This window comes from Diadema setosum, chromosome 10, assembly GCF_964275005.1.
Source record: "Diadema setosum chromosome 10, eeDiaSeto1, whole genome shotgun sequence".
Classification (NCBI taxonomy): Eukaryota; Metazoa; Echinodermata; class Echinoidea; order Diadematoida; family Diadematidae; genus Diadema; species Diadema setosum.
This window is the reverse complement of record NC_092694.1, coordinates 19,741,681-19,756,919: the sequence shown is the minus strand read 5'-3', so window position 1 is coordinate 19,756,919 and position 15,239 is coordinate 19,741,681. Positions and strand designations below refer to the sequence as shown.

At 34.1% G+C, this 15,239-nt stretch overlaps 1 pseudogene; it reads left to right on the top strand.

Moving 5' to 3' along the window:
* Positions 1-2,270: 2,270 nt before the first annotated feature.
* Positions 2,271-15,239, top strand: part of LOC140233838 (uncharacterized) — a 34,693-nt pseudogene continuing 21,724 nt past the window's right edge.

The following is a 15,239-nucleotide window of genomic DNA, read 5'->3' as shown; positions in this document are numbered from 1 at the left end:
GTATAGAGGCAATTAATGTGGGTACTTCCCATATAGTACGCTCCCTTCGAATAATAACCACTTTAACTATGTCAGTGTAAGTCAAAATTGCAGAGCAATATATCGTCTGTTGACTCCATTGAATTTCATTAAATAAAAGTTTCTTTGCTAGAGGACCAGAAGGACTGTTTAAAGGCATGTACCCATAGAACATAATTATGTATTTGCGTTGGTGCATGATTATTGCATGTCTTAGACTGCCTTTGGTGGGGTAATTTTGGGCACCCTCCACGTGGTTGTCTGCGTATGTGAACCATTTTACCCTATAGATATTGTGGAACAAAAATTCTTCTATGACTTCCACTGAATTTTAATGGAAATGGAACGAAAAGGACGTTATGCACAGAGTTTTTTTTCGCTTCAAACAGCTGTATTCACGTGTGTATAATTATGTTTTGTACTGGGCCGTGAGGGTATAGGGATGAATTCGGGTATCTCCCTACGAGTCGCTTTGACTGTGCACTTTTTAAAGATAATTATACACATTGTAGGAAAATGTTTCTGTCAATGCCAATTCCATTTCATGGAAATAAAAGAGTCTTTGCTAGACGGTCAAACGACTTAAAAATAAAATCTCGTACGCTTAAAACAACGGAAATCGCGTTGGTTGATGCATGTTGTGTAAATGGTCGTGGGGATAATATGATCGACTGGGGTGACTTTGGGCACTACCTACAGGGTTTCCTTTGACTGTGCCATCATCAATATCTCAAAAACCTCAAGGATGCAAGAGATGAATCATCAAGATTCGACTAAACCACCCTCCAAATAGAGTTCTTTCATTACAAAATTAGACAAATTATAGATGTTGACACTAGTTGTTTAATTTCGTACTTTGATTCTACGTAATTAATTGATAAGCTATCATTATCTGTCTGATAACAAACTCTAATTTTATGATATTAGTCATGCTAGTTTACTAAGGCTGTAAAGTTTGTTTTTGGTGAAGAGAAACTGAAATATCATATTTGAACACTCTTGATATGCTCATATCGGGCACTTTGATGCATTAGAATATACCGTTGGCTCGGAACCCTTTGCATATTATGCAAGAGACCCAGATTATATACGTGGAAATGTTTGCATCGCACTAACTCACATTGCAAACATAGGTTTCAACATTTTCGGTGTTCCAATCTGAAACCTAGAAGCATTTTTTCATGAAAACATTATATTTTTATCATTATGGGAGCTAATTTGCATATTATGCAAATGAGGCCCAGATTATGTACATGGAAATGTTTACATCGCACTAACTGACATCGTAAACATAGATTTCAACACTTTCGGTGTTCCAGTCTCAATCCTAGAAGAATTGTTTTCATGGAAACACTGTATTTTTATCATTAGGCCTATGGGAGCTAATTTGCATATTATGCAAATGAGGCCCAGACTATGTACATGGTGAATGTTTGCATCGCACTAACTGACATTGTAAACATAGGTTTCAACACTTTCGGTGTTCCCATCTAAAACCTAGAAGTATAGTTTTCATGGAGACACTGTATTTTTATCATAATGGGAGCTAATTTGCATATTATGGAAATTTAGCCACTTTGCCCTACTGGATTTCTTGGGACTTTGAGTAAGGTGTTTAGGAGCCCATAACAGGTAGCACTGCAGTGGAATTTCCTACTGCAATTAGTAGTGGGTGAAACCCTATTTTGACTGGACTAATGTGATCTATGACAAAATGTGTATCCAGTTTCTGTTAACAGTGCTTCATTTCTTTCAGAAGTACAGTATTTTTGTTGTAGTAGTCCATCGAGTATAATGAGCTAACTTTGGTATCGTACAGAAGTCCATGCAAGACCCGTTTCACCAACATTGATTTCAGTGAGATCAGTGTCAATTAGTGTATTCAGTTTCACTCAGCAAGTCCTCGTGACTGAAACATACCAATCAGAAAAGTGAGATAGCGAGACTGAAACCAGTAAAGTGAAACTGAAACCAATGAGAAGTTTGGTGAAACACCCTACAGGACTGCAAGAAAGGAGTAACCATGAACTAACCATTTTTATTGGGAGTGGGGGCTGAGGTGGAGGAGGCTCTCATCTTATGAGAAATTGACTTAATCTATGTTCTTTGCCAAGCTTGAACGAAATGTCAGCTTGTCTTATGATTGTGCCAAATGCAAAACGAAAAACAACAAAAAATCCAGCTACTGAGATGGAATATACATAATACACCACTAATAATGAAAATTGTGATATCTGGCCAGCTGTGTTATAATGGCTACAGGCAAGTTTGAGTGTAACCATGGTAGCTATGGTCTCTCACAGGTTAGGTCTCAACTCCAGTCAATTAAATTTACATACTTATATAAATTTAAAATGGTGTTTATCGTTGAGAGGGTGTTGCATTTTTTGTTTGAGAAAAAAAAATGTTTTCAGCATAAAGTTGCCATAGAAATGACCTAATTTGGGCTCAGATTTTTTGAAAAAGAGGTCACAAATGGGCCCAATTTTGCTTGAAGAAAGGCAGGAAATAAGAAATACATACACTGGCAACTTATCTAATGATTAATGTCAGTTGTACAATGAACACTTGAGATATCCTAAAATTCCCATTCATTTTTCTGGTTTGGGGGTGGCCATATTGATGACGTCATTTGGGCATGTTCCGACGCAGGAATTCTGGGTAAATTTTACTGGTAAGTTTGTTAAGACATATACTTTCAAAAAAATACAAAATTTGTTTGTTATACGATAGTTGCCAGTTGACCCCCAAATTCAGCCTCAATCCGCTGGCCTATAATTGTTACGGCAATTAGTTTGGAGAAAGTAGCCCAATTTCGCATATTAAAAATGTAGAGACTCGTTTTGAAACATTATCGTGGCCCAAACTGTCTACTTTGATCTACATCTGTAAAAGCTTCTTATAAACTTGTGAATTCCGGCATTATAAGAAATGAAATCAAAATTCACAATCGAATGTTTTTGTTTCTTTTGAACAAAATAGCTTTGTAATCACATTAACAAAATTGGCGGGATTGTGACAAATCATGTACAATACATTTCGTCATTTGTAGTAATGACGCAAAGATAAGAAAGGATAGGACACGCAATACAAGATCAGGAAGAAAAAAGCCATTTGATTCGTTCTATTACTTTGAAATAATTTGGTACTTGTGTCAAACTGCAAGTAAAAAGACTATCAAGCATCTTAAATTCTTCATTTGTCATTCAGTTGAATTCATAGCGTTCTGTTTCTTGATAACCAATTATTTCGTATATCTTGAACAAAAGTTTAACGGTTTTACATTGGGAACGGGTTCAAAGACGTTTTCAATGTAATGTACGATTCACCCAGTAACGGATTTCTTTTATTTTGTCGAACCTTGCACGGATTTCTTAGCGAGTAACAAAATCGACGAAATCGACAGAACAAATGCAAGAATTTTCTCTCCTTGTAGAACACATCGAACATACTTGCCCGATGTTTCTTTACTTTTGCGTCGTTACTGCGAAATACCCAATTTAGTGGAAATTCAATGAAACTTTCATAATGGGCTAATTCGATTTCATCACCGTTATAATGTAGAGACTCATTACACAGACTTTATCGTGAACCAAAGTGTATATTTTGATTTTAATTTCTACAATCAGGATATGGAATCACTATTTTCTTGTATTCACGCAGTTTCTTTTAAACTTGTGAATTGCGTCATAATAAGAAATGAAAACAAAATTCACAATTTAATGATTTGTTTCCTTTCAACAAAGAAGAAAGAGCTTTGTACCCGATTTACAAAATTTGCGGAGTGTGAAAACATTGTTACATATAATTTACTATGCATTCCGTCATTGGTAGTAATGACGCAATGATAAGAAACCATGATGACAAGCAATCAGCGACCAAAGAGAGAAAGACATTTGATTCGCTCTATTACTTTCAAATACTCTGGTACTCATGGCAAATTAAAAGTAATAAGACTATCAAGCATCTTCAATTGGTCATTTATCATTTACTTGAATTCATAGCGTTCTCTTTCTTGAAAACCAATTATTTCGTTTACCTTGCACTAAAATTTGACGGTTTTACATTGGAAACGGTTTCAAACCCGTTTTCAATATGATGTACGATTTACCCAATAATGGATTTCTTTTATTTTGTCGAACATTCCCCCTATTTCTAGCGAGTAACAAGGTAGAAATTGACAGAACGAATCAAAGGAAAATTCTCTCCTTAACACATCGAAAATGCTTGCTCGATGGTCCGCGTTATTACTGTCAAATACAAAATTTGCAGGAAATTCAGGGAAACTTTCATAAAACGCTAATTCGATTTCATCACCGTTATAATGCACAGACTAATTTCGTTTGAAAACATGATCGTGAACCAAATTGTCTACTTTGATCTTAAAGGGATGGCACAGTATTGATGGCGATGAGAATTGGGCTTTAAGCTTTTGCGAGATACCAAGAAAACACATGATATAGTACAGAGCATACCATTTTCAGAGGAATTCAAAGTTTATTTGATGAAAATCGGGTCTGAAATGACTGAAACATCCAAAAACAAAGTAAAACAAAGCGATTGTAATAAAGTGTGGGTCCCACACTTTTTTAGAATTGCTCCTTTTCGGATATCTCAGCCATTTCGAAACCAATTTTCATCAAATAAACGTTGAATTCCTCATAGAATTTCATGCTCTTTCATATTTCATAAGAGGTTTCTCAGCTCACCAAAAAAATGTTAGAAACCTGAAATTAGGTCTCAACCAAAACTATACGCCCCCTTTAATTTCAAACTCAAGATATGGAAGCACTATTTTCTTGTATTTACGCAGTTTCTTTTAAACTTGTGAATTGCGTCATAATAAGAAATAAACACAAAATTCACAATTTAATGATTTGTTTCCTTTCAACAAAGAAGAAAGAGCTTTGTACCAGATTCACAAAATTCGCGGTGTGTGAAAAGATTGTCAAAATAGGCCTACATTGCATCATTGGTAGTGATGACGCAAAGATAACAAACCATACGACTCGCAATTAAAGATCAAAAAGACAAAAGGAATTTGATTCTTTCTATTACTTCAAATACTTTGTTACTTGAGGCAAACTGCAAGTAATTAGACTATCAAGCATCTTCACTTGGTCATTTATCATTCATTTGAATTCAAAACGTTCTCTTTCTTGAAAACCACATATTTCCTTTAACTTGCACAGTTTTACATAGGAAACTGTTTCAAACCCGTTTTCAATGTAATGTACGACTTACCCAATAACGGATTTCTTTTATTTTGTCGAACGATCCCCCTATTTCTAGCGAGTAACAAAGTAAACGAAATTGACAGACCGAATCAAAGGAATTTTCTCTCCTTAAGAAACACATCGAAAATGCTTGCTCGATATTTCTGTCCTTCGCGTTATTACTGTCAAATACAAAATATGCAGGAAATTCAGAGAAACTTTTATAAGACGCTAATTCGATTTCATCACCGTTATATCAAAGTTCCTTACGCAAGTATGGAACGTACAAGTGTCTGAGGAAAAAGCGCTTCAACCTGTCAGATTGAGAAGAAATTCACCAAAGACAGATTGTACGAGTTGGTGTTATTATGGTCTGAATAGACTTCGTCACCGTTGCGCGCTTATTGGCATCTTTTTGCGATAAAACGTCAATCTTCACCTTTTTTTTTAAATTTTGAGTCGAGGAGTTTGCTTGAATGACTTCTATGTAAAAATAATTAAAGAAGTAAACACTGACTTAACAATGTAATAAATTATTTAATCTTCAAGTAGGATAGTTCGATTTCTAATTATTACGGCAATTTAAAGTAAAGAAAGTAGCACAATTTCGTATATTAAGAATGTAGAGACTCGTTTTGAAACATTATTGTAGCCCAAACTGTCTACTTTGAGCTACATCTGTAAAAGTTTCTTATAATCTTGTGAATTTCGCCATAATACGAAATAAAATAAAAATTCACAATGTAATGTATTGTTTCGTTTGAACAAAATAGCTTTGTAATCACATTAACAAAATTGGCGGGATTGTTACAAATCATGTACAGGTACAATACATTGCGTCATCAAATCGTAGTAAAGACGCAAAAATAACAAACTATACGACACGCAATTAGAGATCAAAAAGACAAAAGGCATTTGATTCTTTCTATTATTTCAAATACTTTGTTACTTGTTTCAAACTGCAAGTAATTAGAATATCAAGCATCTTCAATTGGTCATTTATCATGCACTTGAATTCAAAACGTTCTCTTTCTTGAAAACCAATTATTTCATTTACCTTACACTAGAATTTAACGGTTTTACATTAGGAACGGCTTCAAACCCGTTTTCAATGTAATGTATGATTTACCCAATAACGGATTTCTTTTATTTTGTCGGACCTTCCACCTATTTCTAGTGAGTAACAAAGTAGAAGAAATTGACAGAACGAATCAAAGGAATTTTCTCTCCTTAAGAAACACATCGAAAATGCTTGTTCGATGTTTCTGTCCGCGTTATTACTGTCAAATATATACAAAATTTGCAGGAAATTCAGGCAAACTTTCATTAAACGCTAATTCGATTTCATCACCGTTATATCAAACTAACATACGAAGGTTTGGAACGTACAAGTGTCTGACGAAAAAGCGTTTAATCCTGTCAGATTGAGAAGAAATTCACCAAAAGCAGATTGTACGAGTTGGTGTTGTTATGGTCTGAGTAGACTTTGTTACTGTTGCGCGCTTATTGGCGTCTTTTTGCGATAAAACGTCAATCTTCACATTTTTTTTTTTCAATTTTGAGTCGAGGAGTTTTCTTGAATGACTTCATATGTAAAAATAACTAAAGAAGTAAACACTGGTTTAACAATTTAATAAATTATTTAATCTTCAAGTAGGATGGTTCGATTTCTAATTGTTACGGCAATTTTAAGTAGTTTGGAGAAAGTAGCACAATTTCGTATATTAAGAATGTAGAGACTCATTTTGAAACATTATCTTAGTCGAAACTGTCTACTTTGAGCTACATCTGTAAAAGTTTCTTATAAACTTGTACATTTCGCCATAATAAGAAATGAAATAAAACCTCACAATCGAATGTTTTGCTACTTTTGAACAAAATAGCAAAAACAAAAATCACATTAACAAAATTGGCGGGATTGTTACAACTCATGTACAATACATTGCGTCAATGGTAGTAAAGACGCAAAGATAACAAATCATAGGACACGCAATTAGAGATCAAGAAGACAAAAGGCATTTGATTCTTTCTATTACTTCAAATACTTTGTTACTTGTGGCAAACTGCAAGTAATTAGACCAAAGAAAAATTGTAACCACAGAAAGATAAGAATCCATTAGACACGCAATTCAAGATCAAGAAGAAAAAAAGCATTTGATTCGTCCTAGTACTTTAAAATACTTTGGTACTTGTGTCAAACTGCAAGTAAATAGACTATCAAGCATCTTAAATTGATCATTTGTCATTCACTTGAATTCTTACCGTTCTGTTTCTTGATAACCAGTTATTTCGTATTCCTTGCACGAAAATTTAACGGTTTCAAAGCCGTTTTCAATTTAGTGTACGATTCACCCAGTAACGGATTTCTTTTACTTTGTCGAACCTTGCACGGATTTTTTAGCGAGTGACAAAATCGACGAAATCGACAGAACAAACGCAAGAATTTTCTCTCCTTGTAGAACACATCGAATATACTTGCCCGATGTTTCTTTACTTTGCACGTTACTGCCAAATACACAATTTAGTGGAAATTCAGTGAAACTTTCATAATGGGCTAATTCACTTGAATTCATACCGTTCTGTTTCTTGACAACCAGTTATTTCGTATACCTTGCACGAAAATTTAACGGTTCCAAAGCCGTTTTCAATGTAATATACGATTCACCCAGTAACGGATTTCTTTTATTTTGTCGAACCTTGCACGGATTTTTTAGCGAGTGACCAAATCGACAGAACAAATGCAAGAATTTTCTCTCCTTGTAGAACACATCGAATATACTTGTCCGATGTTTCTTTACTTTGCATCGTTACTGCCAAATACCCAATTTAGTGGAAATTCAATGACCCTTTCATAATGGGCTAATTCGATTTCATCACCGCAGTTTCTTTTAAACTTGTAAATTGCGTCATAATTAGAAATGAAAACAAAATTCACAACCATTAAATGATTCTTTCCTTTGAACAATGAAAGAAGAGCTTTGTACAAGATTCACAAAATTCGCGGAGCGTGAAAACATTGTTACATTGAATTTACTATGCATTCCGTCATTGGTAGTAATGACGCAATGATAAGAAGCCAATAAGGACAAGCAATCAACGATCAAAGAGAGAAAGACATTTGATTCGTTCTATTACTTTCAAATACTCTGGTACTCGTGGCAAATTGCAAGTAATAAGATTATCAAGCATCTTCAATTGGTCATTTATCATTCACTTGAAATCGTAGCGTTCTCTTTCTTCAAAACCAATTATTTCGTTTACCTTGCACTAAAATTTAACGGTTTTACATTGGGAACGGGTTCAAACCCGTTTTCAATGTGATGTACGATTTACCTAATAACGGATTTCTTTTATTTTGTCGAACCTTCCCGCTATTTCTAGCGAGTAACAAAGTAGAAGAAATTGACAGAACGAATCAAAGGAATTTTCTCTCCTTAAGGAAAACATCGAAAATGCTTGCTCGATGTTTCTTGTCCTTCGCGTTATTACTGTCAAGTACAAAATTTGCAGGAAATTTGGGGAAACTTTCATAAACCGCTAATTCGATTACATCACCGTTATAACGCAGAGACTCATTACATAGACTAATTTCGTTTGAAAACATGATCGTGAACCAAATTGTCTACTTTGATCTTAAAGGGATCTGAGAATTGGGCTTTAATCTTTTTGCGAGATACCAAGAAAACACATGATATAGTACAGAGCATACCATTTTAAGAGGAATTCAAAGTTTATTTGATGAAAATCGGGTCTGGAATGACTGAACCATCCAAAAACAAAGTAAAACGAAGCGATTGTAATAAAGTGTGGGTCCCACACTTTATTAGAATCGCTCTTTTTCGGATATCTCAGCCATTTCAAAACCAGTTTTCATCAAATAAACGTTGAATTCCTCATAAAATTCCATGCTCTTTCATATTTCACAAGAGGTTTCACAGCTCATCAAAAAATGTTAGAAACCTGAAAATAGGTCTCAACCAAAACTATACGCCCCCTTTAATTTGAAAATCAAGATATGGAAGCACTATTTTCTTGTGTTTCCGCAGTTTCTTTTAAACTTGTGAATTGCGTCATAATAAGAAATGAAAACGAAATTCACAATTTAATGATTTGTTTCCTTTCAACAAAAAAGAAGGAGCTTTGTACTAGATTCACAAAATTCGAGGTGTGTGAAAACATTGTTACATATAATTTATTATAGGCTTACAATGCGTTATTGGTAGTAATGACGCAAAGATAACAAACCATAGTACGCGCAATTAGAGATCAAAAGACAAAAGTAATTTGATTCTTTCTATTACTTTCAAATACTTTGGTACTTGTGGCAAACTGCCAGTATCGAGCATCTTCAATTAGTCATTTATCATTCACTTGAATTCATAACGTTTCCTTTCTTGAAAACAAATTATTTCGTTTGAATTGCACGAAAATTTGACGGTTTTTACATTGGAAACGGTTTCAAACCCGTTTTCAATATAATGTACGATTTACCCAATAACGGATTTCTTTTATTTTGTCGAACCTTCCCCCTATTTCTCGCGAGTAACAAAGTAGGAGAAATTGACAGAACAAATCAAAAGAATTTTCTCTCCTTGAGGAACAATTCAAAAATACCATTTTAAGAGGAATTCAAAGTTTATTTGATGAACCATCCAAAAACAAAGTAAAACAAAGCGATTGTAATAAAGTGTGGGTCCCACACTTTATTAGAATTGCTCTTTTTCGGATATCTCAGCAATTTGAAAATCAATTTTCATCCAATAAACGTTGAATGCCTCATAAAATTCCATGCTCTTTCATATTTCATGAGGTTTCTCATCTCACCAAAAATATGTTAGAAACCTGAAATTAGGTCTCAACCAAAACTATACGCCCCCTTCAATTTGAAAATCAAGATATGGAAGCACTATTTTCTTGTATTTACGCAGTTTCTTTTAAACTTGTGAATTGCGTCATAATAAGAAATAAACACAAAATTCACAATTTAATGATTTGTTTCCTTTCAACAAAGAAGAAAGAGCTTTGTACCAGATTCACAAAATTCGCGGTGTGTGAAAAGATTGTCAAAATAGGCCTACATTGCATCATTGGCAGTAATGACGCAAAGATAACAAACCATAGGACATGCAATTAGAGATCAAGAAGACAAAAGGCATTTGATTCTTTCTATTACTTCAGATACTTGGGTACTTGGTGCAAACTGCAAGTAATTAGACTATCAAGCATCTTCAATTGGTCATTTATCATTCACTTGAATTCAAAACGTTCTGTTTCTTGAACACCAATTATTTCGGTCACCTTGAACGAAAATTTGACGGTTTTACATTGGAAACGGTATCGAACCCGTTTTCAATGTAATGTATAATTTACCCAATAACGGATTTCTTTTGTTTTGTCGAACCTTCCCCCTATTTCTAAGCGAGTAACAAAGTAGAAGAAATTGACAGACCAAATCAAAGGAATTTTCTCTTCGTAAGGAGCACATCGAAAATGCTTCCTCGATCTTTCTGTCCTTCGCGTTATTACTGTCAAATACAAAATTTGCAGGAAATTCGGGAAAATTTCATTAAACGCTAATTCGATTTCATCACCGTTATATCAAACTCCTCTACGCAAGCATGGAACGTACAAGTGTCTGACGAAAAAGCGTTTAATTCTGTCAGATTGAGAAGAAATTCACCAAAGGCAGATTGTATGAGTTGGTGTTATGGTCTGAGTAGACTGCGTCACCGTTGCACGCTTATTGGCATCTTTTTGCCATAAAACGTCAATCTTCACATTTTTTCAATTTTGAGTCGAGGAGTTTTCTTGAATGACTTCTTTGTAAAAATAACTAAAGAAGTAAACACTGGTTTAACAATTTAATAAATTATTCAATCTTGAAGTAGGATAGTTCGATTTTTAATTGTTACGGCAATTTAAAGTAGTTTGGAGAAAGTAACACAATTTCGTATATTAAGAATGCAGAGACTCGTTTTGAAACGTTATATTGACCAAAACTGTCTACTTTGATCTACATCTGTAAAAGTTTCTTATGAACTTGTGAATTCCGCCATAAGAAGAAATGAAATAAAGATTCACAATCGAATGATTTGTTTCTTTTGAACAAAATAGCTTTGTAATCCCATTAACAAAATTGGCAGGATTGTTACAAATCATGTACAATACATTGCGTCATTGGTAGTAATGACGCAAGGATAAGAAACCATAGGACACGCAATTCAAGATCAAGAAGAAAAAAGGCATTTGATTCATTCTAGTACTTTAGTATACTTTAGTACTTGTGTCAAACTGCAAGTAAATATACTATCAAGCATCTTAAATGACAAATGACTACAATTTTGTCATTCACTTGAATTCATACCGTTCTGTTTCTTATTTATTTCGTATACCTTGCACGAAAATTTAACGGTTTTACATTGGGAACGGTTTCAAAGCCGTTTTCAATGTAATGTACGATTCACCCCCACTAACGGATTTCTTTTATTTACTCGAACATTGCACGGATTTTTTAGCAAGTGACAAAATCGACGAAATCGACAGAACAAATGTAGAACACATCGAATATATTTGCCCGATGTTTCTTTACTTTGCGTCGTAACTGCCAAGTACCCAATTTAGTGGAAATTCAATGAAACTTTCATAATGGGCTAATTCGATTTCATCACCCTTATAATGTAGAGACTCATTACACAAATTTTATCGTGAATCAAATTGTCTACTTTGATTTCAATTTGTATAATCAGGAGATGGACTCACTATTTTCTTGTATTCACGCAGTTTCTTTTAAACTTGTGAATTGCGTCATAATAAATGAAAACAGAATTCACAAACAAATGATTTTTTCCTTTGAACAATGGGGGAAGAGCTTTGTATAAGATTCAAAAAAATTGCGGAGTGTGAAAACATTGTTACATATAATTTACTACTCATTCCGTCATTGCTAGTAATGACGCAATGATAAGAAACCATGGGGACAAGCAATCAACGATCAAAGAGAGAAAGACATTTGATTCGTTCTATTACTTTCAAATACTCTGGTACTCGTGGCAAATTGCAAGTAATAAGATTATCAAGCATCTTCAATTGGTCATTTATCATTCACGTGAAATCGTAGCGTTCTCTTTCTTCAAAACCAATTATTTCATTTACCTTACACTAGAATTTAACGGTTTTACATTAGGAACGGCTTCAAACCCGTTTTCAATGTAATGTATGATTTACCCAATAACGGATTTCTTTTATTTTGTCGGACCTTCCACCTATTTCTAGTGAGTAACAAAGTAGAAGAAATTGACAGAACGAATCAAAGGAATTTTCTCTCCTTAAGAAACACATCGAAAATGCTTGTTCGATGTTTCTGTCCGCGTTATTACTGTCAAATATATACAAAATTTGCAGGAAATTCAGGCAAACTTTCATTAAACGCTAATTCGATTTCATCACCGTTATATCAAACTAACATACGAAGGTTTGGAACGTACAAGTGTCTGACGAAAAAGCGTTTAATCCTGTCAGATTGAGAAGAAATTCACCAAAAGCAGATTGTACGAGTTGGTGTTGTTATGGTCTGAGTAGACTTTGTTACTGTTGCGCGCTTATTGGCGTCTTTTTGCGATAAAACGTCAATCTTCACATTTTTTTTTTCAATTTTGAGTCGAGGAGTTTTCTTGAATGACTTCATATGTAAAAATAACTAAAGAAGTAAACACTGGTTTAACAATTTAATAAATTATTTAATCTTCAAGAAATTATTTAATCTTCAAGTGTCTGACGAAAAAGCGTTTAATCCTGTCAGATTGAGAAGAAATTCACCAAAAGCAGATTGTACGAGTTGGTGTTGTTATGGTCTGAGTAGACTTTGTTACTGTTGCGCGCTTATTGGCGTCTTTTTGCGATAAAACGTCAATCTTCACATTTTTTTTTTCAATTTTGAGTCGAGGAGTTTTCTTGAATGACTTCATATGTAAAAATAACTAAAGAAGTAAACACTGGTTTAACAATTTAATAAATTATTTAATCTTCAAGTAGGATGGTTCGATTTCTAATTGTTACGGCAATTTTAAGTAGTTTGGAGAAAGTAGCACAATTTCGTATATTAAGAATGTAGAGACTCATTTTGAAACATTATCTTAGTCGAAACTGTCTACTTTGAGCTACATCTGTAAAAGTTTCTTATAAACTTGTACATTTCGCCATAATAAGAAATGAAATAAAACCTCACAATCGAATGTTTTGCTACTTTTGAACAAAATAGCAAAAACAAAAATCACATTAACAAAATTGGCGGGATTGTTACAACTCATGTACAATACATTGCGTCAATGGTAGTAAAGACGCAAAGATAACAAATCATAGGACACGCAATTAGAGATCAAGAAGACAAAAGGCATTTGATTCTTTCTATTACTTCAAATACTTTGTTACTTGTGGCAAACTGCAAGTAATTAGACCAAAGAAAAATTGTAACCACAGAAAGATAAGAATCCATTAGACACGCAATTCAAGATCAAGAAGAAAAAAAGCATTTGATTCGTCCTAGTACTTTAAAATACTTTGGTACTTGTGTCAAACTGCAAGTAAATAGACTATCAAGCATCTTAAATTGATCATTTGTCATTCACTTGAATTCTTACCGTTCTGTTTCTTGATAACCAGTTATTTCGTATTCCTTGCACGAAAATTTAACGGTTTCAAAGCCGTTTTCAATTTAGTGTACGATTCACCCAGTAACGGATTTCTTTTACTTTGTCGAACCTTGCACGGATTTTTTAGCGAGTGACAAAATCGACGAAATCGACAGAACAAACGCAAGAATTTTCTCTCCTTGTAGAACACATCGAATATACTTGCCCGATGTTTCTTTACTTTGCACGTTACTGCCAAATACACAATTTAGTGGAAATTCAGTGAAACTTTCATAATGGGCTAATTCACTTGAATTCATACCGTTCTGTTTCTTGATAACCAGTTATTTCGTATACCTTGCACGAAAATTTAACGGTTCCAAAGCCGTTTTCAATGTAATATACGATTCACCCAGTAACGGATTTCTTTTATTTTGTCGAACCTTGCACGGATTTTTTAGCGAGTGACCAAATCGACAGAACAAATGCAAGAATTTTCTCTCCTTGTAGAACACATCGAATATACTTGTCCGATGTTTCTTTACTTTGCATCGTTACTGCCAAATACCCAATTTAGTGGAAATTCAATGACCCTTTCATAATGGGCTAATTCGATTTCATCACCGCAGTTTCTTTTAAACTTGTAAATTGCGTCATAATTAGAAATGAAAACAAAATTCACAACCATTAAATGATTCTTTCCTTTGAACAATGAAAGAAGAGCTTTGTACAAGATTCACAAAATTCGCGGAGCGTGAAAACATTGTTACATTGAATTTACTATGCATTCCGTCATTGGTAGTAATGACGCAATGATAAGAAGCCAATAAGGACAAGCAATCAACGATCAAAGAGAGAAAGACATTTGATTCGTTCTATTACTTTCAAATACTCTGGTACTCGTGGCAAATTGCAAGTAATAAGATTATCAAGCATCTTCAATTGGTCATTTATCATTCACTTGAAATCGTAGCGTTCTCTTTCTTCAAAACCAATTATTTCGTTTACCTTGCACTAAAATTTAACGGTTTTACATTGGGAACGGGTTCAAACCCGTTTTCAATGTGATGTACGATTTACCTAATAACGGATTTCTTTTATTTTGTCGAACCTTCCCGCTATTTCTAGCGAGTAACAAAGTAGAAGAAATTGACAGAACGAATCAAAGGAATTTTCTCTCCCTAAGGAAAACATCGAAAATGCTTGCTCGATGTTTCTTGTCCTTCGCGTTATTACTGTCAAGTACAAAATTTGCAGGAAATTTGGGGAAACTTTCATAAACCGCTAATTCGATTACATCACCGTTATAACGCAGACTCATTACATAGACTAATTTCGTTTGAAAACATGATCGTGAACCAAATTGTCTACTTTGATC